This window comes from Mesoplodon densirostris, unplaced genomic scaffold (genome assembly GCF_025265405.1).
Source record: "Mesoplodon densirostris isolate mMesDen1 unplaced genomic scaffold, mMesDen1 primary haplotype scaffold_35, whole genome shotgun sequence".
NCBI classification, from domain to species: domain Eukaryota; kingdom Metazoa; phylum Chordata; class Mammalia; order Artiodactyla; family Ziphiidae; genus Mesoplodon; species Mesoplodon densirostris.
The window spans coordinates 8473138-8489158 of record NW_026778195.1 but is presented as its reverse complement, the minus strand read 5'-3'; the positions used below and the strand labels follow the sequence as shown (position 1 = coordinate 8489158).

Sequence of the window (16021 nt, the reverse complement as noted above, 5' to 3'; positions counted from 1 at the left end):
CTAGTCATGCTGGAGGGTGAGCCTTTCGAAGAGAGACCCACCCAGCCCAGCCTGGGGACCAGCCGGCCTGCGGAGGTTGGTCAGGTGGTCACCCATCTTCTTGATGAGTTTAATCTGCTCATCTAAGACAAGGCTCTCCAGGAAGTCACAGAGGCGGGGGTCTGCGTGGGCAGAACCCAGAGCACGCAGGTCCACAAGGGCCTGGTTCACGTTCTCCTCCACAAGCACGGCAGCTTCCATAGTATCCTGGGTTTTATCCCACTCATCTGGAGATGGCTTCTGCACATTCTAGAAGAAGGCGCGGCTGCCACGCTGGTTTTGTGTTTTCAAGAGATGCTTGGCTCCCTCGCACTTCTCCTTGGCCAATTCACAGAAAAAGTGGCCCATGCCCTCCAGGGCCACGTTGTCGCAGTCGAAATAGAAGCTCAGAGAGAGGGAGGTGTAGGAGGCCCTCAGCTGTGTGTCAGCCAGGGGGTTGACAGGGGCCTCCACCTCAGTGTGATAATTCTGACGAATCTGGAAACTCGTGGTTGATCGGTAGAAAGCAGTTAAGCTCAAAAAGTGGTGTTGGTTGGTCCCGGTGACCAAGGGGAGCTGAGTGGCTGATTCTGAAGGTTGTGACTGGAAAAAAGGTTGGAGGGTGACCAGAGGCTGGAGCAGGGGATGTCCATGTGGGTCTGTTCCACCCAAACACTACTGAAGCAAGAGACAGATCCAAAGCACTGCCTAGCACACTGCCTACACCCTAACCTCCTCTGCTGCAGTGAATGAATCTTATCAGTCCTTTTCTTAATTTTCTATTGCTGCATAACAAATGACTGCAAATTTCAAAGCTTAAGGCAGTACACACTCGTGAGCACACAGTTCTATGGGTCAGAAGTCTAGGTGGGTTCAACTACATCCTATGTATAAGATCACACAAGGCTGAAGCCAGGGTGTTGGCTGGGCTGGGCTGGGCTCTTATATGGAGGGTCTGGGAGATAATCTGCTTCCAAACTCATTCCCATTGTTGGCAGAATCTGGTTCCTTGAGGCTGTAGATCAGAGGTTCACTGTTTCCTTGCTGGCTGTCAGCAAGGGGTTGCTCTCTGCTTCTAAATGCTGCTTGCATTCCTTCTTTTTTTTTTCACTATATTTTTTTATTTTTTTTATTTTACAAATTTAATCAGTTATACATATACATATGTTCCCATATCCCCTCCCTTTTGCGTCTCCCTCCCACCCTCCCTATCCCACCCCTCCAGGCGGTCACAAAGAACCGAGCTGATCTCCCTGTGCTATGCGGCTGCTTCCCACTAGCTCTCTACCTTACATTTGGTAGTGTATATATGTCCATGCCGCTCTTTCACTTTGTCACAGCTTACCCTTCCCCCTCCCCATATCCTCAAGTCCATGCTCTAGTAGGTCTGTGTCTTTATTCCTGTCTTACCCCTATGTTCTTGATGACATTTTTTTCTTAAATTCCATATATATGTGTCAGCATACAGTATTTGTCTTTCTCTTTCTGACTTACTTCACTCTGTATGACAGACTCTAGGTCCATCCACCTCATTACAAATAGCTCAATTTAATTTCTTTTTATGGCTGAGTAATATTCCATTGTATATATGTGCCACATCTTCTTTATCCATTCATCCGATGATGGACACTTAGGTTGTTTCCATCTCCGGGCTATTGTAAATAGGGCTGCTATGAACATTTTGGTACATGTCTCTTTTTGAATTATGGTTTTCTCAGGGTATATGCCTAGTAGTGGGATTGCTGGGTCATATGGTAGTTCTATTTGTAGTTTTTTAAGGAACCTCCATACCGTTCTCCATAGTGGCTGTACCAATTCACATTCCCACCAGCAGTGCAAGAGTGTTCCCTTTTTTCCACACCCTCTCCAGCATTTATTGTTTCTAGATTTTTTGATGATGGCCATTCTGACTGGTGTGAGATGATATCTCATTGTAGTTTTGATTTGCATTTCTCTAATGAGTAAAGATGTTGAGCATCCTTTCATGTGTTTGTTGGCTGTCTGTATATCTTCTGTGGAGAAATGTCTATTTAGGTCTTCTGCCCATTTTTGGATTGGGTTGTTTGTTTTTTTGCTATTGAGCTGCATGAGCTGCTTATAAATTTTGGAGATTAATCCTTTGTCAGTTGCTTCATTTGCAAATATTTTCTCCCATTCTGAGGGTTGTCTTTTGGTCTTGTTTATGGTTTCCTTTGCTGTGGAAAAGCTTTGAAGTTTCATTAGGTCCCATGTGTTTATCTTTGTCTTTATTTCCATTTCTCTAGGAGATGGGTCAAAAAGGATCTTGCTGTGATTTATGTCATAGAGTGTTCTGCCTATGTTTTCCTCTAAGAGTTTGATAGTTTCTGGCCTTACATTTAGGTCTTTAATCCATTTTGAGCTAATTTTTGTGTATGGTGTTAGGGAGTGATCTAATCTCATACTTTTACATGTCCCTGTCCAGTTTTCCCAGCACCACTTATTGAAGAGACTGTCCTTTCTCCACTGTACATTCCTGCCTCCTTTATCAAAGATAAGGTGACCATATGTCCGTGGGTTTATCTCTGGGCTTTCTATCCTGTTCCATTGATCTATCTTTCTGTTTTTGTGCCAGTACCATACTGTCTTGATTACTGTAGCTTTGTAGTATAGTCTGAAGTCAGGGAGCCTGATTCCTCCAGCTCCATTTTTCGTTCTCAAGATTGCTTTGGCTATTCGGGGTCTTTTGTGTTTCCATACAAATTGTGAAATTTTTTGTTCTAGTTCTGTGAAAAATGCCATTGGTAGTTTGATAGGTATTGCATTGAATCTGTAGATTGCTTTGGGTAGTAGAGTCATTTTCACAATGTTGATTCTTCCAATCCAAGAACATGGTACATCTCTCCATCTATTTGTATCATCTTTAATTTCTTTCATCAGTGTCTTATAATTTTCTGCATACAGGTCTTTTGTCTCCTTAGGTAGGTTTATTCCTAGATATTTTTTTTCTTTTTGTTGCAATGGTAAATGGGAGTGTTTCCTTGATTTCACTTTCAGATTTTTCATCATTAGTATATAGGAATGCCAGAGATTTCTGTGCATTAATTTTGTATCCTGCAACTTTACCAAATTCATTGATTAGCTCTAGTAGTTTTCTGGTAGCATCTTTAGGATTCTCTATGTATAGTATCATGTCATCTGCAAACAGTGACAGCTTTACTTCTTCTTTTCCCATTTGGATTCCTTTTATTTCCTTTTCTTCTCTGATTGCTGTGGCTAAAACTTCCAAAACTATGTTAAATAAGAGTGGTGAGAGTGGGCAACCTTGTCTTGTTCCTGATCTTAGTGGAAATGGTTTCAGTTTTTCACCATTGAGGACGATGCTGGCTGTGGGTTTGTCATATATGGCCTTTATTATGTTGAGGAAAGTTCCCTCTATGCCTACTTTCTGCAGGGTTTTTATCATAAATGGGTGTTGAATTTTGTCAAAAGCTTTCTCTGCATCTATTGAGATGATCATATGGTTTTTCTCCTTCAACTTGTTAATATGGTGTATCACATTGATTGATTTGCGTATATTGAAGAATCCCTGCATTCCTGGAATAAACCCCACTTGATCATGGTGTATGATCCTTTTAATGTGCTGTTGGATTCTGTTTGCTAGTATTTTGTTGAGGATTTTTGCATCTATGTTCATCAGTGATATTGGCCTGTAGTTTTCTTTCTTTGTGACATCCTTGTCTGGTTTTGGTATCAAGGTGATGGTGGCCTCGTAGAATGAGTTTGGGAGTGTTCCTCCCTCTGCTATATTTTGGAAGAGTTTGAGAAGGATAGGTGTTAGCTCTTCTCTAAATGCTTGATAGAATTCGCCTGTGAAGCCATCTGGTCCTGGGCTTTTGTTTGTTGGAAGATTTTTAATCACAGTTTCAATTTCAGTGCTTGTGATTGGTCTATTCATATTTTCTATTTCTTCCTGAGTCAGTCTTGGCAGGTTGTGCATTTCTAAGAATTTGTCCATTTCTTCCAGGTTGTCCATTTTATTGGCATAGAGTTGCTTATAGTAATCTCTCATGATCTTTTGTATTTCTGCAGTGTCAGTTGTTACTTCTCCTTTTTCATTTCTAATTCTATTGATTTGAGTCTTCTCCCTTTTTTTCTTGATGAGTCTGGCTAATGGTTTATCAATTTTGTTTATCTTCTCAAAGAACCAGCTTTTAGTTTTATTGATCTTTGCTATCGTTTCCTTCATTTCTTTTTCATTTATTTCTGATCTGATTTTTATGATTTCTTTCCTTCTGCTAACTTTGGGATGTTTTTGTTCTTCTTTCTCTAATTGCTTTAGGTGCAAGGTTAGGTTGTTTATTCGAGATATTTCCTGTTTCTTAAGGTGTGATTGAATTGCCATAAACTTCCCTCTTAGAACTGCTTTTGCTGCATCCCATAGGTTTTGGGTCGTCGTGTCTCCATTGTCATTTGTTTCTAGGTATTTTTTAATTTCCTCTTTGATTTCTTCAGTGATCACTTCGTTATTAAGTAGTGTATTGTTTAGCCTCCATGTGTTTGTATGTTTTACAGCTTTTTTCCTGTAATTGATATCTAGTCTCATAGCATTGTGGTCGGAAAAGATACTTGATACAATTTCAATTTTCTTAAATTTACCAAGGCTTGATTTGTGACCCAAGATATGATCTATCCTGGAGAATGTTCCATGAGCACTTGAGAAAAATGTGTATTCTGTTGTTTTTGGATGGAATGTCCTATAAATATCAATTAAGTCCATCTTGTTTAATGTATCATTTAAAGCTTGTGTTTCCTTATTTATTTTCATTTTGGATGACCTGTCCATTGGTGAAAGTGGGGTGTTAAAGTCCCCTACTATGATTGTGTTACTGTCGATTTCTCCTTTTATGGCTGTTAATATTTCCCTTATGTATTGAGGTGCTCCTATGTTTGGTGCATAAATATTTACAATTGTTATATCTTCTTCTTGGATTGATCCCTTGATCATTATGTAGTGTCCTTCTTTGTCTCTTCTAGTAGTCTTTATTTTAAAGTCTATTTTGTCTGATATGAGAATTGCTACTCCAGCTTTCTTTTGGTTTCCATTTGCATGGAATATCTTTTTCCATCCCCTTACTTTCAGTCTGTATGTATCTCTAGGTCTGAAGTGGGTCTCTTGTAGACAGCATATATATGGGTCTTGTTTTTGTATCCATTCAGCCAGTCTGTGTCTTTTGGTGGGAGCATTTAGTCCATTTACATTTAAGGTAATTATTGATATGTATGTTCCTATTCCCATTTTCTTAATTGTTTTGGGTTCGTTATTGTAGGTCTTTTCCTTCTGTTGTGTTTCTTGCCTAGAGAAGTTCCTTTAGCATTTGTTGTAAAGCTGGTTTGGTGGTGCTGAACTCTCTCAGCTTTTGCTTGTCTGTAAAGGTTTTAATTTCTCCATCAAATCTGAATGAGATCCTTGCTGGGTAGAGTAATCTTGGTTGCAGGTTTTTCTCCTTCATCACTTTAAGTATGTCCTGCCACTCCCTTCTGGCTTGTACAGTTTCTACTGAGAGATCAGCTGTTATCCTGATGGGGATTCCCTTGTGTGTTATTTGTTGTTTTTGCCTTGCTGCTTTTAATATGATTTCTTTGTGTTTAATTTTTGACAGTTTGATTAATATGTGTCTTGGTGTATTTCTCCTTGGATTTATTCTGTATGGGACTCTCTGTGCCTCCTGGACTTGATTAACTATTTCCTTTCCCATATTAGGGAAGTTTTCAACTATAATCTCTTCAAATATTTTCTCAGTCCCTTTCTTTTTCTCTTCTTCTTCTGGAACCCCTATAATTCGAATGTTGGTGCGTTTAATGTTGTCCCAGAGCTCTCTGAGACTGTCCTCTGTTCTTTTCATTCTTTTTTCTTTATTTTGCTGTGCAGCAGTTATTTCCACTATTTTATCTTCCACCTCACTTATCCGTTCTTCTGCCTCAGTTATTCTGCTATTGATCCCATCTAGAGTATTTTTTATTTCATTTATTGTGTTTTTAATCGATGCTTGATTCGTCTTTAGTTCTTCTAGGTCCTTGTTAACTGTTTCTTGCATTTTGTCTATTCTATTTCCAAGATTTTGGATCATCTTTACCATCATTATTCTGAATTCTTTTTCAGATAGACTGCCTATTACCTCTTCATTTGTTAGGTCTGGTGGGTTTTTATCTTGCTCCTTCTCCTGCTGTGTGTTTTTCTGTCTTCTCATTTTGCTTATGTTACTGTGTTTGGGGTCTCCTCTTTGCAGGCTGCAGGTTCGTAGTTCCCATTGTTTTTGGTGTCTGTCCCCAGTGGCTAAGGTTGGTTTAGTGGGTTGTGTAGGCTTCTTGGTGGAGGGGACTACTGCCTGTGTTCTGGTGGATGAGGCTGGATCTTGTCTTTCTGGTGGGCAGGTCCACGTCTGGTGGTGTGTTTTGGGGTGTTTGCGGACTTTTTATGATTTGAGGCAGCCTCTCTGCTAATGGGTGGTGTTGTGTTCCTGTCTTGCTAGTTGTTTGGCATAGGGTGTCCAGCACTGTAGCTTGCTGGTCGTTGAGTGAAGCTGGGTGCTGGTGTTGAGATGGAGATCTCTGGAAGATTTTCGCCGTTTGATATTATGTGGAGCTGGGAGGTCTCTTGTGGACCAGTGTCCTGAAGTTCGCTCTCCCACCTCAGAGGCACAGCACTGACTCCTGGCTCCTCAATTTGGGATGATTTGTTGTCTATTCATGTATTCCACAGATGCAGGGTACATGAAGTTGATTGTGGAGCTTTAATCCGCTGCTTCTGAGGCTGCTGGGAGAGGTTTCCCTTTCTCTTCTTTGTTCTCACAGCTCCTGGGTCTCAGCTTTGGATTTGGCCCCGCCTCTGCATGTAGGTCGCCAGAGGGCGTCTGTTCTTCGCTCAGACAGGACAGGGTTAAAGGAGCAGCCTCTTCGGGGACTCTGGCTCACTCAGGCCGGGCGGGAGGGAGGGGCACGGAGTGCGGGGCGTGCCTGCAGCGGCAGAGGTCGGCGTGATGTTGCACCAGCCCGGGGCGCGCCGTGCGTTCTCCCAGGGAAGCCGCCCCTGGATCCCGGGACCCCGGCAGTGGCAGGCTGCACAGGCTCCCGGAAGGGCGGTGTGGACAGTGTCCTGCGCTCGCACACAGGCTTCTTGGCAGCGGCAGCAGCAGCCCCAGCGTCCCACGCCCGTCTCTGGGCTCCGCGCTTTCAGCCGCGACTCGCGCCCGTCTCTGGAGCTCCTTTACGCGGCGCTCTTAATCCCCTCTCCTCGCACACCAGGAAACCAAGAGGGAAGAAAAAGTCTCCTGCCTCTTCGGCAGCTCCAGAGTTTTCCCGGACTCCCTCCCGGCTAGCTGTGGCACATTAGCCCCCTTCAGGCTGAGTTCTCACCGCCAGTCCCAGTCCTCTCCCTGCGCTCTGACCGAAGCCCGAGCCTCAGCTCCAGCGCCGCCCGCCCTGGCGGGGGAGCAGACAAGCCTCTCGGGCTGGTGAGTGCCGCTCGGCACCGCTCCTCTCTGCGGGAATCTCTCTGCTTTGCCCTACCCAGGTATGTGGGGAGTTTCTTGCCTTTTGGGAGGTCTGGGGTCTTCTGCCAGCGTTCAGTAGTTGTTCTGTAGGAGTTGTTGCACGTGTAGCTGTATTTCTGGTGTATCTGTGGGGAGGAAAGTGATCTCCGCGTCTTACTCTTCCGCCATCTTACCCGGAAGTCCTGATCCATGCCTTTTTCATCACAATGCCCCACGACCCCTGTAATCACAATGCTCCATGCCCTTGTCATCACAAAGCTCCATGACGCTTGTCATCAGAATGTTCCATGGACTTCTCATCACAATGTTCCATGCCTTTGTCATCACAATGCTCCAAGACCCCTGTAATCACAATGCTCCATGCCCTTGTCATCACGAAGCTCCATGACAAATGTCATCAGAATGTTCCATGGACTTCTCATCACAATGCTCCATGCCCTTGTCATCACAATGCTCCAAGACCCCTGTAATCACAATGCTCCATGCCCCTTTTCATCTCAATGCTCCATGAACCCTGTCATCACAATGCACCATGCGCATCATCATAATGCTTCAGTCTATTGTCATCACAATGAAATCAAAATGCTCCATGACCTCTGTCATCACAATGCTCCATACCCTGATGATCACAATGTTGCATAACACTTATCATCACAACACCGCATAACGCTCATCATCACAATTATCCATGGTCCTCTCATCACAATGCTCCATGAACTTTTTCATCACAATTCTCAATACACTTGTCATCACAATGCTCCCTGACACTTGTTGTCAGTATGCTCCATTAACCCTGTCATGACAAGGCTCCATGGCTTTTTCATCACAATGATCCATTTCCTTTCCATCACAATGCTCCAAGACCCCTGTAATCACAATGCTCCATGCCCTTGTCATCACAAAGCTCCATGATGCATGTCATCAGAATGTTCCATGGACTTCTCATCACAATGCTCCATGCCCTTGTCATCACAATGCTCCAAGACCCCTGTAATCACAATGCTCCATGCCCCTTTTCATCTCAATGCTCCATGAACCCTGTCATCACAATGCACCGTGCCCATCATCATAGTGCTTCAGGCTATTGTCATCACAATGAAATCAAAATGCTCCATGACCTCTGTCATCACAATGATCCAAACCCTGGTGATCACAATGTTGCATAACACTTATCATCAAAACACCCCATGACACTCATCATCACAATTATCCATGGTCTTCTCATCACAATGCTCCATGACCTTTGTCATCACAATTCTCAATACACTTGTCATCACAATGCTCCCTGACACTTTTCGTCAGTATGCTCCATGAACCCTGTCATGACAAGGCTCCATGCCTTTTTCATCACAGTGATCCATGCCCTTTTCATCGCAATGCTCCAAGACCCCTGTCATCACAATGCAACATGCCCTTGTCATCACAAAGCTCCATAACGCATGTCATCAGAATGTTCCATGGACTTCTCATCACAATGCTCCATGCCCTTGTCATCACAATGCTCCAAGACCCCTGTAATCACAATGCTCAATGCCCCTTTTCATCTCAATGCTCCATGAACCTTGTCATCACAATGCACCATGCCCATCATCATAATGCTTCAAGCTATTCTCATCACAATGAAATCAAAATGCTCCATGACCTCTGTCATCACAATGCTCCAAACCCTGGTTATCACAATGTTGCATAACACTTATCATCACAACACCCCATGATGCTCATCATCACATTTATCCATTGTCTTCTCATCACAATGCTCCATGACCTTTGTCCTCACAATGCTCAATACACTTGTCATCACAATGCTCCCTGACACTTGTCCTCAGTATGCTCAGTGAACCCTGGCATGACAAGGCTCCATGCCTTTTTCATCACAGTGATCCATGCCCTTGTCATCACAAACCTACATGATGCATGTCATCAGAATGTTCCATGGACTTCTCATCACAAGGCTCCATGCCATTGTCATCACAATGCTCCAAGACACCTGTAATCACAATGCTCCATGCACTTTTCATCTCAATGCTCCATGAAACCTGTCATCACAATGCACCATGCCCATCATCATAATGCTTCAGTCTATTGTCATCACAGTGAAATCAAAATGCTCCATGACCTCTGTCATCACAATGCTCCAAACCCTGGTGATCACAATGTTGCATAACACCTATTATCTAAACACCCCATGATGCTCATCATCACAATTATCCATGGTCTTCTCATCACAATGCTCCATGAACTTTGTCATCACAATTCTCAATACACTTGTCATCACAATGCTCCCTGACACTTGTCGTCAGTATGCTCCATTAACCCTGTCATGACAAGGCTCCATGCCATTTTCATCAAAATGACCCATGTCCTTTTCATCGCAATGCTCCAAGACCAATGTAAACACAATGCTCCATGCCTTTGTCATCACAAGCGCCATGACGCATGTCATCAGAATGTTCCATGGACTTCTCATCACAAGGCTCCATGCCCTTATCATCACAATTCTCCAAGACCCCTGTAATCACAATGCTCCATGCCCCTTTTCATCTCAATGCTCCATGAACCCTGTCATCACAAGGCACCATGCCCATCATCCTAATGCTTCAGTCTATTGTCATCACAATGAAATCAAAATGCTCCATGACCTCTGTCATCACAATGCTCCAAACCCTGGTGATCAAAATGTTGCATAATACTTATCATAACAACACCCAATGACGCTCATCATCACAATTATCCAAGGTCTTCTCATCACAATGCTCCATGACCTTTGTCATCACAATTCTTAATGCACTTGTCATCACAATGCTCCCTGACACTTGTAGTCAGTATGTTCCATTAACCCTGTCATGACAAGGCTCCATGCCGTTTTCATCACAATGACCCATGCCCTTTTCATAGCAATGCTCCAAGACCAATGTAAACACAAAGCTCCATGCCCTTGTCATCACAAGCTCCATGATGCATGTCATCAGAATGTTACATGGACATCTAATCACAAGGCTCCATGCCCCTGTCATCACAATTCTCCAAGACCCCTGTAATCACAATGCTCCATGCCCCTTTTCATCTCAATGCTCCATGAACCCTGTCATCACAATGCACCATGCCCATCATCATAATGCTTCAGTCTATTGTCATCACTATGCAATCAAAATGCTCCATGACCTCTGTCATCACAATGCTCCAAACCCTGGTGATCACAATGTTGCATAACACCTATTATCTAAACACCCCATGATGCTCATCATCACAATTATCCATGGTCTTCTCATCACAATGCTCCATGACCTTTGTCATCACAATTCTCAATACACTTATCATCACAATACTCCCTGACACTTGTCGTCAGTATGCTCCATGAACCCTGTCATGACAAGGCTCCATGCCATTTTCATCACAGTGATCCATGCCCTTTTCATCGCAATGCTCCACGAACCCTGTAATCACAATGCTCCATGCCCTTGTCATCACAAATCTTCATGACGCATGTCATCAGTATGTTCCATGGACTTCTCAACACAATGCTTCATGCCCTTGTCATCACAATGCTGCAAGCCCCCTGTAATCACAATGCTCCATGCAACTTTTCATCTCAATGCTCCATGAACCCTGTCATCACAATGCACCGTGCCCATCATCATAATGCTTCAGGCTATTGTCATCACAATGAAATCAAAATGCTCCATGACCTCTGTCATCACAATGCTCCAAACCCTGGTGATCCCAGTGTTGCATAACACTTACCATCACAACACCCCATGACACTCATCATCACAATTATCCATGGTCTTCTCATCAAAATGCTCCATGACCTTTGTCATCACAGTTCTCAATACACTTGTCATCACAATGCTCCCTGACACTTGTCGTCAGTATGCTCCAAGAACCCTGGCATGACAAGGCTCCATGCCTTTTTCATCACAATGACCCCTGCCCTTTTCATCGCAATGCTCCAAGACCGCTGTAATCACAATGCTCCAAGCCATTGTCATCACAAAGCTCCATGACACATGTCATCAGGATGTTCTATGGACTTCTCATCACAATGCTCCATGCCCTTGTCATCACAATGCTCCATGACCCCTGTAATCACAATGCTCCATGCTCCTTTTCATCTTAATGCTCCAGGAACCCTGACATCTCAATGCACCATGCCCATCATCGTAATGCTTCAGGCTATTTTCATCACAATGAAATCATAATGCTCCATGACCTCTGTGATCACAATGCTCCAAACCCTGGTGATCACAATGTTGCATAACACTTATCAATACAACACCCCATGACGTTCATCATCAAAATTATCCATGGTCTTCTCATCACAATGTTCCATGAACTTTGTCATCACAATTCACAATACACTCGTCATCACAATGCTCCCTGACACTTGTCGTCATTATGCTCCATGAAACCTGTCATGACATGGCTCCATGCCTTTTTCATCACAATGATCCATGCCCTTTTCATCACAGTGCTCCAAGACCCCTGTAATCACAATGCTTCATGCCCTTCTCATCACAAAGCTCCATGACGCATGTCATCAGAATGTTCCATGGTATTCTCATCACAATGCTCCATGCCCTTTTCATCACAATGCTCCAAGACCCCTGTAATCACAATGCTCCATGCCCTTGTCATCACAAATCTCCGTGAAGCATGTCATCGGAATGTTCCATGGACTTCTCATCACAATGCTTCATGCCCTTGTCATCACAGTGCTCCAAGACTCCTGTAATCACAGTGCTCCATGCCCCTTTTCATCTCAATGCTCCATGAACCTAGTCATCACAATGCACCATGCCCATCATCATAATGCTTCAGGATATTGTCATCACAATGAAATCAAAATGCTCCATGACCTCTGTCATCACAATGCTCCAAACCCTGGTGATCACAATGTTTCATAACACTTATCATCAAAACACCCCATGACGCTCATCATCACAATTAGCCATGGTCTTCTCATCACAATGCTCCAAGAACTTTGTCATCACAATTCTCAATATACTTGTCATCACAATGCTCCCTGACACTTGTCGTCAGTATGCTCCATCAACCCTGTCATGACAAGGCTCCATGACTTTTTCGTCACAATGACCAATGCCCTTTTCATCACAGTGCTCCAAGCCCCCTGTAATCACAATGCTCCATGCCCTTTTCATCACAAACCTTCATGACGTATGTCATCAGTATGTTCCATGGACTTCTCATCACAATGCTTCATGCCCTTGTCATCACAAAGCTCCAAGAACCCTGTAATCACAATGCTCCATGCCCATTTTCTTCAAAATGCTCCATGAACCGTTTCATCAAAATGCACCATGCCCATCATCATAATGCTTCAGGCTATTGTCATCACAATGAAATCAAAATGCTGCAGGACCTCTGTCATCACAATGCTCCAAACCCTGGTGATCACAATGTTGCATAACACTTATCATCTCAACACCACCTGACGCTCATCATCACAATTATCCATGGTCTTCTCATCACAATGCTCCATGACCTTTGTCATCACAATTCTCAATACACTTGTCCTCACAATGCTCCCTGACACTTGTAGTCAGTATGCTCCATTAACCCTGTCATGACAAGGCTCCATGCCATTTTCATCACAATGACCCATGCCCTTTTCATCGCAATGCTCCAAGACCAATGTAAACACAATGCTCCATGCCCTTGTCATTACAAGCTCAATGACGCATGTCATCAGAATGTTACATGGACTTCTCATCACAAGGCTCCATGCCCCTGTCATCACAATTCTCCAATACCCCTGTAATCACAATGCTCCATGCCCCTTTTAATCTCAATTCTCTATGAACCGTGTCATCACAATGCACCGTGCCCATCATCATAATGCTTCAGACTATTGTCATCACAATGAACTCAAAATGTTCCACGACCTCTGTCATCACAGTGCTCCAAACGCTGTTGCTCCCAGTGTTGCATAACACTTATCATCACAACACCCCATGACGCTCATCATCACAATTATCCATGGTCTTCTCATCACAATGCTCCATGACCTTTGTCATCACAATTCTCAATACACTTATCATCACAATGCTCCCTGACACTTGTCGTCAGTATGCTCCATGAACCCTGTCATGACAAGGCTCCATGCCTTTTTCATCACAGTGATCCATGCCCTTTTCATCGCAATGCTCCAAGACCCCTGTAATCACAATGCTCCATGCCCTTGTCATCACAAATCTTCATGACGCATGTCATCAGTATGTGCCATGGACTTCTCAACACAATGCTTCATGCCCTTGTCATCACAATGCTGCAAGCCCCCTGTAATCACAATGCTCCATGCACCTTTTCATCTCAATGCTCCATGAACCCTGTCATCACAATGCACCATGCCCATCATCATAATGCTTCAGTCTATTGTCATCACTATGAAATCAAAATGCTCCATGACCTCTGTCATCACAATGCTCCAAACCCTGGTGATCAAAATGTTGCATAATACTTATCATCACAACACCCAATGACGCTCATCATCACAATTATCCATGGTCTTCTCATCACAATGCTCCATGACCTTTGTCATCACAATTCTCAATACACTTATCATCACAATGCTCCCTGACACTTGTCGTCAGTATGCTCCATGAACCCTGTCATGACAAGGCTCCATGCCTTTTTCATCACAGTGATCCATGCCCTTTTCATCGCAATGCTCCAAGACCCCTGTAATCACAATGCTCCATGCCCTTGTCATCACAAATCTTCATGACGCATGTCATCAGTATGTTCCATGGACTTCTCAACACAATGCTTCATGCCCTTGTCATCACAATGCTCCAAGCCCCCTGTAATCACAATGCTCCATGCACCTTTTCATCTCAATGCTCCATGAACCCTGTCATCACAATGCACCATTCCCATCATCATAATGCTTCAGGCTATGGTCATCACAATGAAATCAAAATGCTCCATGACCTCTGTCATCACAATGCTCCAAACCCTGGTGATCCCAATGTTGCATAACACTTACCATCACAACACCCCATGACGCTCATCATCACAATTATCCATGGTCTTCTCATCAAAATGCTCCATGACCTTTGTCATCACAGTTCTCAATACACTTGTCATCACAATGCTCCCTGACACTTGTCGTCAGTATGCTCAATGAACACTGTCATGACAAGGCTCCAAGCATTTTTAATCACAATGACCCATGCCCTTTTCATCGCAATGCTCCAAGACCAATGTAATCACAATGCTCCATACCCTTGTCATCACAAAGCTACATGACGCATGTCATCAAAATGTTCCATGGACTTCTCATCACAAGGCTCCATGCCCTTGTCATCACAATGCTCCAAGACCCCTTTAATCACAATGCTCCATGCCCCTTTTCATCTCAATGCTCCATGAAACCTGTCATCACAATGCACCATGCCCATCATCATAATGCTTCAGGCTATTGTCATCACAATGAAATCAAAATGCTCCATGACCTCTGTCATCACAATGCTCCAAATCCTGGTGATCACAATGTTGCATAACACTTATCATCAAAACACCCCATGACGCTCATCCTCACAATTATCCATGGTCTTCTCATCATAATGCTCCAAGACCTTTGTCATCACAATTCTCAATACACTTGTCATCACAATGCTCCCTGAAACTTGTCGTCAGTATTCTCCATGAACCCTGTCTTGGCAAGGCTCCATGCCTTTTTCATCACAATGACCCATGCCCTTTTCATCGCAATGCTCCAAGACCCCTGTAATCCCAATGCTCCATGCGGTTGTCATCACAAAGCTGCATGACGCATGTCATCAGAATGTTCCATGGATTTCTCATTACAATGCTCCAGGCCCTTGTCATCACAATGCTCCAAGACCCCTGTAATCACAGTGCTCCATGCCCCTTTTCATCTCAATGCTCCATGAACCTAGTCATCACAATGCACCATGCCCATCATCATAATGCTTCAGGATATTGTCATCACAATGAAATCAAAATGCTCCATGACCTCTGTCATCACAATGCTCCAAACCCTGGTGATCACAATGTTGCATAACACTTATCATCAAAACACCCCATGACGCTCATCATCACAATTAGCCATGGTCTTCTCATCACAATGCTCCAAGAACTTTGTCATCACAATTCTCAATACACTTGTCATCACAATGCTCCCTGACACTTGTCGTCAGTATGCTCCATCAACCCTGTCATGACAAGGCTCCATGACTTTTTAGTCACAATGACCAATGCCCTTTTCATCACAGTGCTCCAAGCCCCCTGTAATCACAATGCTCCATGCCCTTTTCATCACAAACCTTCATGACGTATGTCATCAGTATGTTCCATGGACTTCTCATCACAATGCTTCATGCCCTTGTCATCACAAAGCTTCAAGAACCCTGTAATCACAATGCTCCATGCCCATTTTCATCAAAATGCTCCATGAACCGTTTCATCAAAATGCACCATGCCCATCATCATAATGCTTCAGGCTATTG

General features: G+C 43.6%; 1 pseudogene; it reads right to left on the bottom strand.

The window, feature by feature from the left end:
* Nucleotides 1-1007, bottom strand: LOC132482921 (ferritin light chain-like; annotated as a pseudogene).
* Nucleotides 1008-16021: the final 15014 nt, after the last annotated feature.